General features: G+C 40.1%; 1 long non-coding RNA gene across 1 annotated transcript in view; it reads right to left on the reverse strand.

Annotated features, from left to right (window-relative positions):
- LOC125426922 overlaps positions 1 to 14,932 on the reverse strand; it is a 215,247-nt gene that overhangs the window by 100,258 nt on the left and 100,057 nt on the right. Inside the window, exon 2 of the long non-coding RNA XR_007243599.1 lies at positions 9,331 to 9,389. This is a non-coding gene — a long non-coding RNA (uncharacterized LOC125426922). The remainder of the gene's footprint in view (positions 1 to 9,330; positions 9,390 to 14,932) is intronic.

Raw genomic sequence — 14,932 nt, forward strand, 5'->3', positions numbered from 1 at the left:
TAGTAAAAATAGTCTCATTCAAACTGGACATGACACTGATAATGTATACTCAGGATTCCTCTAAAACTTTTAGTATTGAATTTCACATTGCTCTCCCTCACTGTAGGGATGTATGTTCAGATATTGCTAAGCTGAAAATATATCCAAAAATACCTTATTGTTATATCCAGGATTTGCTGTTGTGGGTTTTCCTGGCTCATTGGCCATGGTCTAGTGGTTTTAGTTCCTAACATTTTGCCCATATCTTTGGCTGGCTTTTTCAGTAGCATGTGCCACAAACACATCTAGCTTAGGTCCCAAAAATGGGTCCTGAAAAATCCAGGAAATATCCAGGATTAACCTGAAATATTGGGATCCAGTGTTTGGTGGCTCCCAGGACTTTATTTTTTTTCTTCTCCTTTTCCCATGTTTCTGTGTATCCAGGTCTTTGTATCAGTTTGCCATGTTGCTTTGGATAGGATTCTGTGAGTTTCAAGTGTTTAAAGTTCTTTTTTTTTTCTGGAGTTGGTTTGTGTCAAGTTCATTATTTTTATGAGTGGATTTTCCCATTTTATACAAAGATTCTTGCATTTTACATAGGTTTATCTTGCATTTTTAGGTTTAGATTTTCACATTTTGTATTGGTAAGTCTTAGCAACTTGCACTAGCATTATTATAGGGAGATTCTTGGATTTTACATTTTAAGACCTTTTTTCTCCATAGGAAACCATGGAAGATGACTGGGGGCATCTTTTTCAGGGAGTAGGACTCCTAGGTCCAATTGGCTTGAAATTTGGGAGTTCTTTAAAGGATAGGCACTATCAGCTGTTATGAAATCTTGTGGCCAGGACCTTTAAAAACTCTCACCCTTCCCTCTCCAGAAGTATTCACTAGAGCAAATAACTGAGCTGAAAAATATTGGAAACCCAATAAAATCTGGATTTGAACACCATGCCTGTCTTTGAAATCTGGAAAACTGTGAATATTGATTTTTTTTTTGCCCCAGTATATCTGGATCTGAAAAATACCAATTTTGGCTGCTGTACACCCGTATCTCATTGTATAATCTGGAACAAACGCAAAATACTGTGTCTAACTTCATCTCCTGTAGCCATAAGATAAACATTAATCTGTAAGATCAAAATAGAATTCATACTGTGGCTTGGACAAAGTTGTAACAATGTGCAGAACATTATTTTTGTTTCCCATACCAAATAAAGTATCCAGATAGATAAATAAACAGACCATTATGAAGCACAAAATGTTTGTAACAATGTAAACCAGAATTTTCTTAAGAATGAATCAACAGATTGTCTACCACATGTTATGCGATCTAGTAACTTATAAATATAAATTTGTGCTTCTTCACTTCCAGGGTATCCTTTGAGGTTCATGTCTGGACCTGATTAATTATGCTGTGCTTGTAGGAAGAGTTTCATAGGATAGTAGTATTACTTTAAGACATAACTCTCTGAACAATCAACTCATATCTTCAGTAGCCTATATTGCGCATATGGCATATACATGCAAGTGGGAGGTTCCCGAGGACTTAGAAGGTCAAGAATCATATTTTTCCCCTACTTGCTTTTTCTCTTTGCCTCCCTTTAGCATACCTGCATCATCTCCCCTTTCTTTCTTAACCCTTCTCTATATAACTTTTTCTGTTTGTCCCCATGGCGATCTCTGCCCCTCCCTCATCCACCTTTTTCTGCCCCTCCAACTTTAGCTGTCAAAGTTTTTCTGTCCCTCATCTCTCGAGATCCTAGGTGAAACACTGTATTTTTGAAGACATTGCTTCCATGGTTTTAAGGTTTTTGTAACCAGAAATGTGGGTGTGTTTTTTTGTTGCTGTTACATTTCATATTTTTTCTGAAAAATAAAGTTTGCCCCAGACCTGTTGAAAAATTCCTCTCTGTTCCTGGCCTTGTTATGGGGATTTTTTGATCTATACTCTATAGCCAAGTTCAGAATCAGATACAAGTGTGGGCTATGAGGAACTCATAGGAAGGAGGAAAGAAGTCACATTCTTCTTCTCCTGGCCACCTCTGTCTCAGTGCCCACAAAGCAGGGCACAAATTGGGAAGAAAAAAAGATGCTTTTGACTTGTAGCTTGCCCAACCAGCTACCTCCATTTACTTTCCTCTGTGGCAGCACTAACCATCTTATGGCACTCCATTACTACGTGTCTATATGCTCTTGCTGCCTGCCCACCCTTTTCTCCTTCCAGGCTGCTCCAATTCTACAACTACTAATGCCCACCATTCCTAACAATGGCGGCAATGATCTCAAGATGCAACATCATAAGATTTCCTTTCCTTTACGTTGCTTGCATAAGCGCAGACGGTGGTCCTACACTTTTAGCATTTTTCTGAAAAACTGAACTGTACAAAAATGCCCCCTGTCTCTACAGCCCCGACTGGGTTACTTAATCCACACTGGGGTCAGGATCAAAATGATACAATAATTTGTCTACACATGACCTCTATTCAGACTGAATCAACAAGCTCAAGAAGGAGTTTAGTGGGAACAATCCTGCTCGGACATCCCAGTGTGAACTGAACAGGACTAAGGCTAACTTTTATAAGAAGAAGAGTTTATATTGGATTTATATCCCCCCTTTTTCGCCTCTAAGGAGATTCAAAGGGGCTTACAATCTCCTTTCCCTTCCCCCCCACCCCACAACAAACACCTTGTGAGGTATGTGGGGCTGAGAGAGCTCCAAAGAACTGTGACTAGTCCAAGGTCACCCAGCTGGCATGTATTGGAGTGCACAAGCTGATCTGGTTCACCAAATAAGCCTCCACATCTCAAGTGGCAGAGCAGGGGCATCAAACCCGATTCTCTACACCACATTGGCTCTCTGTCTATTTAGCTATGAACATAGTGCCAATCTGCGGTGTCAATGAATGCCTTTGTAATTAAATATTAGCACTGTTCTATTTCCAACATAAGAGGTTCTTTGTTCAAAGCAATCAGCCATGCATTATTGAAGTGTGAAATACTGCGATTCTTTCACTGAATGGCCAGAATCCCATCTTACCTTCTTAAAGGTAGCCAAACCTTGTTTGTTAGATTTCAAGTCATCATATGTCAGAATATTCATAATGTTTCACAAGCCAAAATCCAATCCATCAAACAGAACAAAAATGTCTATTCTAACTTATTTCAATGTGTTTTAAAATAATGGTTGTATGCCCCAGCACTTATTTCCCAGACCCCACTGACAGGCAAAGTGAATCCATTGTTTTGTATGTACAGGGTTAATTTTCAGGTGCATTCCACAGCTTGATCCAGCAAACTTTGTTCATGCCTTTCAAGAGACTCCTCCTGTATGTCAGCGTTGAAACATCAAGCTCTTAATGCCTTAATTTAAGAGTAGTGTGTCCCAATGCTGTCTCTTTCCCATCAAGGAAAATCCAAGGTATATGCAGGTGTGCTTCTCTAGGAAGAAAAAGAAGAAGCAATAAATAATTTGTTGACAAGATAAAGCCACAGATAAAATTATGAGTTCTGCTCTGATTTGTGTAGACATTAGATATCTTAATTTTATTGTGGAGAGAGATGATTATATATAAATATATTGCTTTTAATTATAGGTTAACTGACTTGACTGTCTTTGCCTTTGACATTTGAAAAAATAGAAGATGATTTTCAGAACTGCATAGTACTTAGAATTGTGTGTGGGGGGGGGGGTCTTTTAGATCTTTTTTTAAAAAAAATCTGTTCTGACAATATCAGCCATGAGCTATTTTTATTTTATGATTACTGTTCTCAGTTGGATAACATTCTCTCTTGATTTAATCAGAAAAGATAGAGTAATGTCAGAAGATTTTGTTCTCAGCATACCACATTGTTTTGGCAGCAAATTCAGCCTAAGCATTTGCAGGTGACTGGAGGCCACTTCTAGAAGGGATCTGGATATCCTCCTTCCAGAAATATTTGCAGAAAGCTCAGAATTTCTGAATATTGAGAGGCGCAGGAAAGAGTTTGTCATTCAGCGCCAAGCTTTTTCTTTTTGACACTTACGGATCATTCCCTTATCAAGGTCGATACTGACTGCTCTGACCAGCAGTGGCTCAGGCAGAAGCCCTTCATACTACCCACGACTCGAACCTTTTGAACAGAGGTGCCAGAGATTGAACATCAAAAGCAGATGCTCTGTAACAGAGTCATGGTCTCCACCCGCCAGCAGCAGCAGCAGCAGCAGCAGCAGCAGCAGCAGCAGCAGCAGCAGCAGCAGCAGCAGCAGCAGCATCATCATCATCATCATCATTATTATTATTATTATTATTTAAATTTATATACCACCCTCCCCCGAAAGGCTTTATTGCCTTTTTGAGTTAGTTCTAAAATTCTGGACTAGAACTAGCCTAGATACACTAATTTCATAATGTCTGTGGATACCTTTATAGCAGTGGTGGCGAACCTATGGCACGGGTGCCAGAGGTGGCACTCAGAGCCCTCTCTGTGGGCACGCGCAAACAGAGTACCCCCTCCCCACACATATAGGCTGGCCTGGGCCGCTGGGCTCGATTATTAGCATTAAACCTAAGACCTAGTTTTGGGGAAGTAGTGTAGGTAACCCTGTTAAGAGCTGTTAAACCCCACTGATTTTCATGCGTAGAACTAAAGCGTGATCCTTTACCTGGGAGTAAGCTTGGTTGCTGGCAATGGGGCTTGCTTCTGAGTAAACCCTCCTAGGGTCATGATTCACCCAGTTGGAAGAGTTGCACGGTTGCTTCAAAGCAAAGCTTCAAACCACCAAACTTACTCCTGAGTAACACACGCCTCAGAGTCAACCATTTTTTCTAAACAAAAACCTCAGTATTCAGGTTAAATTACCATGTTGACATTTTGCGATAAATAAGTGGGTTTTGGGTTGCAATTTGGGCACTTGGTCTTGAAAAGGTTCGCCATCACTGCTTTATAGTGATCAATATAATAACCTTACATTGTTTTGAGTTCTGAGACCATCCATAATTACCACAAAAAAATCACAGTTTTGATGTAATCCACCATACATTCTTCGGAATAAATTCCATTGAGCTCAACAGGATTTTCTCCACAGTTTTCCATTCTGCTTTGGGAAATAAAATGCTTGTCCAATCAGAGAGCCACTGCCCAAATTTACAGCGGAGGGGGCTGTGATATTCCTTAGGGAGCAGCAGTGGTGCAGTGGTTAAGAGCACGTGCAGTCTAATCTGGAGAACTGAGTTTGATTCCCTGCTTTGCCACTTGAGCTATGGAGGCTTATCTGAGGAACTAGATTAGCCTGTGCACTCCAACACATGCCAGCTGGGTGACCTTGGGCTAGTCACAGTGCTTCTGAGTTCTCTCAGCCCTGTCTATCTCACAGGGTGTTTGGGGGGAGGGTGGTTGTAAGTCCCTTTGAGTCTCCTACAGGAAAGAAGGGGGGGTATAAATCCAAACTCTTCTTCTGAAACCACATTATGTTTACTGATGCTTTTGGAAGTATCTTCGAAAACAGAATTTACCCTTCCTCCAATGCTCATTTGTTTTCTTTTGCATTTATCAGCCATACATTCATTTTGAAGTTGGGATTGCAATTAAAAATGAACAGCATTCTGCAACTGTTTGCATTAGGCAGCCAGCATCATTCACCATCACATAAACAGCTAGTTGCTAGCTGATGTTGGAGGATGTTCAGAACATATGGAATTGTTGGGGTTTATAGTCACTGGAGCTTTCCCGGCCTTTCAGTTCCTTTTCTGAAGACATTAAAATTACTGGTCATAGCAATCCCACTGGGAAGCTTGAAAGACTGGGAAGAATAATGTGCAGGAAAGATAAGGCCGCACTTGGAGCCTATTTGGGGTTTAAAGGGAAGTCCTGTGGCTAGGGTTGCCAGCTGTCTGGTTTTGCACTGGATAGTCCATTATTTACACTTTTTGGTCTTGGAAAAAAGCTAGGAAAGAACAGACATATAAATGTGTTTTTTTAAAAAAAATGTTTTTATTACTATTTACATCTCTCTCTCATGCACGCACACATGCATGCACAAACACACACTATGAGGGGAAAACCTTTACTCTCAGAGAAAGAGTGAATAGGTGGGCAGGGAGTGACTAAGGCCTGTACTTAACCCACCCCTCCTTCATTTCCCCTCAGCCTTTGCCTCTGCTATCACCTTCTGCCTTAGACAAGGTGTTGTCACTCCCCCTCCCTCCCTCCCTTCCTTCTTTCTGTCTGTCTCTCTCTGTCTGTGGGAAAGCACTTCCTTCTCACTGCCATCCACAGGGCCAAGAGAGAAGGATGGATTCAGCACAGGCCAAATATAACAGGTGTAAGGTGTTATACGAACCATTTGTGTGGGGGGGGGGGGGACATTACACAGGTCCATTCCCAAATACAGTTTGGCCTGTTTTCTTCCCCTCAGCCCACAATTTTTGAAAATCCACAGTCCTGGGTTGGAGGCATTCCTGCATGAACACAACAGGCAGGAGACGCTTTATTCCCCTTGCTTCCACCCATTCACTTTGTTCCATGCCATCCACTGTCATGGAGGATTCACCCACCTGCCATTCTGTGCAGGTTGGAGGCAGATTCTCTGGATGCTCAACTGTGTGCAAAGTCCTCCACATATATTTTCTCCCAGTGGCAGTGAGTATGATGGATCTACAGTAACATATTCATTATTGCTCAGCCATTAGAGGGAGGTCTCTTTTCTTTTCTTTTTTCTTTTGTGTGTTGCACATGCACAGCTATGTAGGTGCAGCTGATCCGACTGTGGGATCATCAGATGGGTGTGGGCAATGGAGGGATTCAGCAGGTTCGCACCACTTCGGCAGAACCAGTTGTTAAAATGGTGCTTGTAAACAATGTTGTTAAACTATTTGAATCCCACCACCAGAACCGGTTGTTAAATTATTTGAATCCCACCACTGGGTGTGGGGGTTCATTTACTGTATGCCTGGGCAGTTGTACATGTGTTGCAGGAAATTAAAAAGAGAGAGAAGCATCTCTGTACAAAGGTGTGAAAGATAGAGTGAATATGACCTGACAGGGTTTGATGAATTCTGGTGACTTCATCAGTTCTGCTTTTCTGAGGCATTGAGGAGCAGCACTTCCTTTGGATGTCAGTCAAAGCTGAAATGAAGTTACTAAGATAAAAGTACTAGTGGAGAGAAAAAAGAGATGGAAGGGGAGGCAAGGCAAAGTAGAGTAGGCTGAGCTTCCATTTGGACTTCCTTTCTTTACACCGCTGCACATTGTCTGAGAAAACATTACCACTTTTGAGCATGTGCAGTGCTTTTATCTTATCAACAAGTCATAGCAGCTCCCCTGCGGCAGGCCATGTAGCCAGAATCATTTCTGCTTTTCACAGGACCAATCACAGCCCTTTATTAGAACTTTATTTACAAAATAGAAAGGTCGCTTTCTGTGAGGCTATAAAACAAATTTGGGCAGAAATGGGGAAAAGAAAATGGAAGAGTGAAAGATAATAACTGATTAAACAAAGGGCTATCTTTTCCCCACTATTTACAATATTATAAACTGTTTTCCTAAAAATGGGACCCATAGCTGTGTGCAAAAAAAAAGAAGCTTACAAACTGAACATGCACTGTAATGGACCACCATCACAAACAAACTAACACTGAAAATAAATCACATGAAACCAAATGCGTTATCTGCCTTTAATTTAGGAGTGCACACAGATGTTTAAATAACTCTAGAGCAGGTTGAGGCAACTGGCCCCTGCAATGAAAAGTACATAGCAGTAAAATGTGGCACGTTAAACCTGTAACAGATTTGCAGTGTCATCCGAAGCTGAATTATACCCTTCCAAGTCCATTGGCTTCAGCTGTTATCAGAGTGAGACTCAAGGCAGATTACAGAACTAGGGACAATGCAAAAAAGTCCAGTTTAACATGTTCAGCAAACAGTGCAGTATAACTTGATCACAAAACTGGAAAACAATGAAATTAAAACATCCAACAAAAAGCCCAACATCTTTCATAGGAACATAAGAAGAGCTTTAATGTTGGACTTGGTTCTGAGTGAGGCTCAGGATCTGGTGTGAGATGTAGATGTTGCACTGATTGCAAATAGTGACCATAACACTATTAAATTTAGTCCCAAAGACCAAAAAGAGTCGTATTTAATTTTGAAATAAGGTGACTACTTGAAAGAAAGCGGAATAGGAAACTCAAGAGAGTCAAATCCCTAGAGGACAATCAGAAAACTGTATCATAGTCCCCCTTTACTAAAATGAACAATTAGAGCCAGTGTGGTGTAGTGGTAAAGAGTGGTGGACTGTAATCTGGAGAGCTGGGTTCAATTCATCACATCAAGCCTGCTGGGTGACCTTGGACATGTCACAGTTCTCTTAGAACTCTCTCTCAACCCACGTGGAGACAAGCAATGGCAAACCATTTCTAAATATCTTTTGCCTTGAAAACCCTACAGGGTTGCCATAAATCAACTGTGATCTGATGGCACGCATCTGAACAATCCTGTTTTACACATTCTGCCGACCAATAAAAAAGTGGGAGTCTTCCTGGCGTAAGGCCACTGCACTGTTACAGTGGCATCATTATTCATAGATCCATTTTGTCCAGTGCACTAAGTGCTATCCTCAGTTGGCAGATTCATTCACACATACTGACATACAAATATTTTGGGCTGGGTCTGTGGATCAGTAGCAGAGTTTTTCACACAGAATTGTATTTGAGAGGGCAGAAAGTAATATAAGGGATGGGATTTCAATTTTAATTTTGAAAAGAAAAAGTGGTCTCAAAGGAAGGGCAGTGTTTGGGGAAGTGGCAACACAATGTCCTTTGACCTGAAAGTGCCATCATACGACATGACATCACAAAGTGACATAACATCCTGCTAAGCCCTGCCCTCCCCAAACTCTGCCCTCCCAGCCATTACCTCCAAATCTCCTGAAATTCCAACACTTGGCAGCTCTAAATGGGGAGGGAAAGCATCAGAGTGTATTAAGGAAGGTAAGGAGAGCTGTTGGGGAGAGTGTCCAGCATTTTTGTCAAAATTGTCTGGCAACCCTACCTGATGAAGGTCATTACCAGTCATTTGGCGGGGGGTAGGGCATGGTACTCGAGAAGAGACAGGCAGTCACTTGTGCCTGTGTGAGTATTTTCTAAGCATTCTGCTGAAGATTTAAAATGTCTAACATTTTTTCTATTTAGCAGATATGCAAAGTTTTGGTGAGGCACAGACTTGTGTAAGATGCCTCCATCCCCTCAGGAGCTGATCGTCGCTAATTATATTTTAAGAATTAATATGCATATTGAATTTTAGACGTCTGAATTGAAGCCATTGCACTTGGGAAGTCAGCTACCAGAATAACAGATCAAATGGTGGACTTACAGTCTCTCTGTCTGAATTTCCAGTATTCTCTGAGACAGTGCTTTCATTCGTTCCACTTCCTGTATGGGTATAGAGGACAGTGTTTCAGACACTTGGAAGCGGCATTATATTGTGGAGTTATCATTGCACTATACATACATGGTTTTTGGTGTCTTGTTATGGTCTCTGGTCAAATCACAGCATTAATAAGACATTCAAAATATCTATTCGCTTGTAATATTTTATCTTGATTTCAAAAAAATAGCTGCACCCTAAGTAAGGGGCTTGTAAATAAGATCAGACAATAATATCCCCAAATATTTTACACCAACATTCACTAGAAACAACTGGACAAATACTTGAGTGTTATTAATTTGAAAGTGGGGGGGGGGGGTTGTGGTTTCTTGATTCCCCTTCTTTCTCCAGATACACTACACAACATATATGACTTACTGTTTTGACTACTTGAGAGGAAACCAAATACATCTCGGTGATTGTCAGTGCTGTCCTAAACAAAGTTATATCTTTCAAAGCCCATTGGTCAATGACACAGTACTACTGTAGGTAAAGTGATCTAGTTACTCAGAAGAAATGTATATGATTAACCTTTTTACAACCTTTTTAGTTTGTTTCCCAATTAATCCTTTCAAATACAGAACTTTCTAGGACTTTTTTTTTCATGCCTACAGCTGGCTTTATACTAATCAGCATGTTTTTCAGTGGATTAACTAGGGTGCTTCAACCATTGATTTCTTAAGGGTTCTATCCTGCTATATGAATGGAGACCCAAAAAATGGCTTGTAATATTTACACAACGCCATCTGAAATATAAGAACTGTTTTAATGTTTAAAAAGTATAAAATCAACAGACACATAAAGAAGAGATGCAGGTATGAAACAAAGAAAATAGATTGAAAAACAAAGTTTGAAAATACTAGACTAAACCACAGGAACATAATACAAATTAAACCCACACAACAAATGGAGAACATATAAGAGACTGAACAGAGTTGGGAGCAAGTGTGTGATTGTGTCTTGACCTGCCTCCCTTTCTTTCTAAGTAACTAAAAATTTTAAGTAATTTGCAGTGCAATCCTAAAAACACTTTCCTGGAAGTAAGCCTCATTGAATAGACCGGAGTAGGATTCTCAGTAGACCAGTTTAGGCTTGCTCCCTGAGTTATTGGCACCACCCACCCAATGATGGTTGCAACAATGTGGAGGAAAAAAATGTCCTTAATTGATGCTTAATGGATGTTACTTATCAGGTGATGTTATTTACCCGCATGTTATGAAAAGCTCCACCTGCCTATTTCCACTCATTAAGCCTCTATTAAAGGGGAAGGGCATTTTTGTCCAGGTAACTGGCAGCCTTGAGCTTCTAGGTATTGACTATAATTTTATTTGGGCAGGTTCCCTATGAGGCTACCCAACAGGGCCACCAGTTAGGCTCACCTTTGCTTTTCCTAACGTGCACACACACAGTAGTCAATGTGTGGATTATAATGATGACATTCAGCTCCAAGAGAGGCATTCAGACTGATCAGCCCACAGTTAGCTTCTCACCCACCACCAACACACATACGTACTCACAAATGTTTCAAAGTGTTTGCTGATCTTATTAAAGGCTGATATACCTAACTTGCTAATTCTGCTGCCAACTCCTGAACTAGGACCTAAATAGATGAAAGCAGATCTATTGAAACTAAGAACTTCCCATCTACAAGCAGTTCAGGGGTGGGGGAGGAATTTCTCCAAGCCAATTTGAGAAGGTTCCAAAAAATTTCTTGTTCAGCCCCAATGCAATCAGCTAATCCTACAGAACTTTATAGAGACAGGGATGATAGGTCAGTTTCTAGCTTGCAAATGGCTGTCAGAGACAGGCTATTTAAAGTCTTTACTTGTCCTCTCTGGCTGGCCACACAGCAGGAGTGTGTCATTTTCTTTAGAAAGAATACAATTGTAGCAAATAATGGATCCCAGCTAAGAATGGGATCCTTCTTTAGGTTGATTGTCATAATTTTCAACACCAATTTGCAATTACAGGTACTATCTATGGCTGAGATCCAGAGAGATCTTTTAGGCATGCCCTGGTGGTTTGGGCATGCTCATGACAATTTTTTTTGTCTCATAACTCATTGTGTGGTTCTTCAGATCTTGGCCTATAATGCTCATAGTCTCTTGACAATTCTATTGTGGATCATTTTGTATAACACAGTGATTTTATTTATACTATTGCATACTTTTAGAAACAGGCAGTGATTTTACTGAAACTTAAGATGACCCATCTCTAAATAGGGCAAAGGAATGGAATCTAAAGTAATAATTTAGTCTGCATAAGCTTTGATTTGAAAATTGAGGCTATCTGCTAATATGGATTCCTTTCCATTTATATAAGCAACTTTTCTATAATGTTGTTGAAAGTTGTTGAGGAAAGTTGCTGAGAGGGAGACTGTCAGGGAAGGAAGATTTGCACCTATTAAAAGGAGTTATTCATGTAAGCCTCTTCAACAATAGCAGAGATTAAACCCTTTTACACTGACTTTGAAGACCTATGAACTCTAAGGTTAAGTGGGGTATATAACAAGCTATCTGACAGCCACATCAACAGTTGCCTTATCCCTGAGCTTATCTTATCTTGGAAAACCTGATCCATAAGCCCGTTAAACAGTCAAGAATACTTTGATTTAATCTGGTTTAAATCCCATTGACTTCAGTGGGTCTGCATCAGTTTAAATTCAAATTCTAGGGCTTAAATAGTTTGTGAATTTGGTTGTAAAACACTCCATGTATTCCCATAAAAATGTTTTAATGAAAGTTCAGTGGGGATCCATAAAAAGAAGCTGCATGAATTGTTTCTCAATAGCATTTTGAAAGTTTGGACCCACTTTTAACTCCATTCTAAAATATATAAACTATTTTATTGTTTTACCAAATATATCAGCTTCCTTTTATGTTGGCATTTGTTTGTTTCTCTCTATCAGTTCTTCTCTAGCCCTTTGTTCTGCTTTTAAGCTTGTTCCATTATCCCCCCTTTCTTTCTCTGTGTGTGTGTGTGATTCAGCTATAAATGTATTTATTTATTTGTTCGATTTATAGGCCGCCTCACCCCCGAAGGGCTCGATGGTTCCAGGTTCAGTTCATGATGCTTCCAGTTAAAAGGTGACATGAAGAACCCTGACCTGCTGCCAGCTCAGTGGACAATACTGCCATTGATATACTAGTGGTCTGAACCAGCTCAGTGGACAATACTGCCATTGATATACTAGTGGTCTGAACTAAAGTAGTTTCATGTATACTACTTGTCTCTTCTCTTAAAAAAATTATAGTGTTGGTCTGGTCCTCATAATACACCAGCTGAAAATCAATGTAGTGCTCTAAATCACAGACATTACTAAATAAATTATGATCTGCCACCTTAGTTTCATTGCCAGTGAGTATTCTTTGCAGAAGAACAAAATGTCCCCATGGAACATGGGTTATCTATACTTTCTCTCAACGAACTTCAGCATTACCTCTAAAACTGCAAACTCACCAAAAGCTCCCTAATTCTCTTGTACAACCATGTGAAGATCACTATCTTAAGTGCCGTCCTTCTGTGCCGTCCTTTCACTGTTCCTGGATGACAAAATGAAAGTGCTAATTTACATCCTATGCTCTTAATGCATGGAACCAATCCACCATGGCTTGCACTTTCCTGTGACTGCTGCCTTCTTTTGGTGCCAAGAGAGCAATTAGTGACTGAGGAGTAGCCTCAATTAACCAGCAGGAGTGATTATCAGGCCAGATTACCATCTTCCAGAAGTAAAGATTGGTGATAACCAGGTCAGATGGAATCATCTTCACCTCTCACAGAACTGCAGGACAACAGCAAGACATACTATCCCTCAGGGAAGTTAGATTACTGCAGGTCATGTTTGCTAAAACTAGGCCATTCCAACTTACTGTAGATTTGACCTGACTCAAAAGCGATATAATTATCAAGTTAGACACCATGGAAGAGTCCTTGCCTAAGTGCTGAAATTGTTACTCAACTTATGCTGCATAAAAGTGATGGTCCTTCTACTCTCTTTTTCATATACTTGAAACATAGCACTAGGTATTTTTTCTGATATAATTCCAGAACCAAATTAAACAAAACCATATGAACTATCTGTTGTATATTCCATTGCTCCATTTGCATAGTGGTATTTGTTAAAATTATATTAAAGTGTTATGCCTGCCTGAAGCTACAGCCCTACAGCATGTGCAAGTGGTATTGTGTTAAATACATTCTCTTTTTCACTCCTGCATCACCATATCCAACCCAGTATTTCTGTTCCCTCTTGAAAGAAAATCAACCATAAACATATCCTAACATCACAATGACAAAAGTTCTTGTATCTTTGTCTTCTCATTCGGTGACCTTTCATGTGTGTGTGTGGGGGGGGGGGGTTGCAATAGCCAGCAATTATTCAAAGTCCCGTTTCAATCCCCACACCAAACAGAGAAATTCAGTGGATGTTTAACAATCTTCAATTCTCTCTGCTTTCTGAAGTATGTGTCTGGGCTACAGAACCTCACTGTGTGTCCCTTGTATCCCAGTTAAAAATCTGTGAACTGTAATTAATGTCCCTGCCTTTAAAAGTCTATTTTGTCGACCTGAACACAAACACTTTTGTTTTGTGTTGCGTTAAATGCAACATTAATTAAAAGATCATAATCATTAGGTGGCTTTCCCCATGAAATACTAAAACAAGGAGAGCCAGTCTGTGCTGGTCTTTTGTACAGTCTGCACATCAGAGTCTATACGGCATGCTTCTCTTTCATGTAAATTGCAGGGGCTGCAATTCATTGGCTTGGATTACCAGCTCTGCAAAGAGACCCTTGTCTGCTGTATGGAAGGACTGAAAGACAATAGGGAGAATACACAAAACAGAGGTGGAGGGAACAGAAGGAGAGAGCAACCAGAACAAACCAATAAACAGTGAGGTCTTATGACTGCACCTCTTTCATGAGGCTGTGAAAAGAAAATGAGTTCATCTCCCCATATCTGCTCACAGCCACACAAACATATCATGGAAGGAGCCATTTTCTGTTTCAGTTTTTAGCTTTTGGAATGGAGGTTGGAGTTTGGCTGCTGCCATCAGGGCCTCCCAAGAGACCTTCTTGAAAGTGAGATGGAGGATCTCCAGGGTGTTTCTGATTGAAATGAAATTTACAAATAAATACATGACTGAAAGAGAAGGGCAATGAATAAAGGTGAGACTACAATGACCCAGTGGAAACTTCTTTGTTGGACAAAGTAGGAAACTGGGAAATGTGCACGCATTTTCATTAAAAACAGTGACAGCTCCGTAAAATTACAAAGTTCTTCAATTTATATCGAGTTTTGTAACATGTAACATTTTAAGGTGTTATTAGTACCAATTAATACAGAATTTTCAACAAACAACATTCTATAGAATGCTTATCTTGTCAACATTCAACACAGCAATCCTGAATTATAGATTGCTTTTACTTTTTCTGTGATCTAATAGCTACAACTGCATGTGAATTAGGAGATCTAGGTACACCTTCTGAAATGGGCTCTGTCCATTCTGAAATTGGGTTGATTACATATACATTACATATGATTACATTAC

This window comes from Sphaerodactylus townsendi, linkage group LG02 (genome assembly GCF_021028975.2).
Source record: "Sphaerodactylus townsendi isolate TG3544 linkage group LG02, MPM_Stown_v2.3, whole genome shotgun sequence".
In the NCBI taxonomy this organism is placed as follows: domain Eukaryota; kingdom Metazoa; phylum Chordata; class Lepidosauria; order Squamata; family Sphaerodactylidae; genus Sphaerodactylus; species Sphaerodactylus townsendi.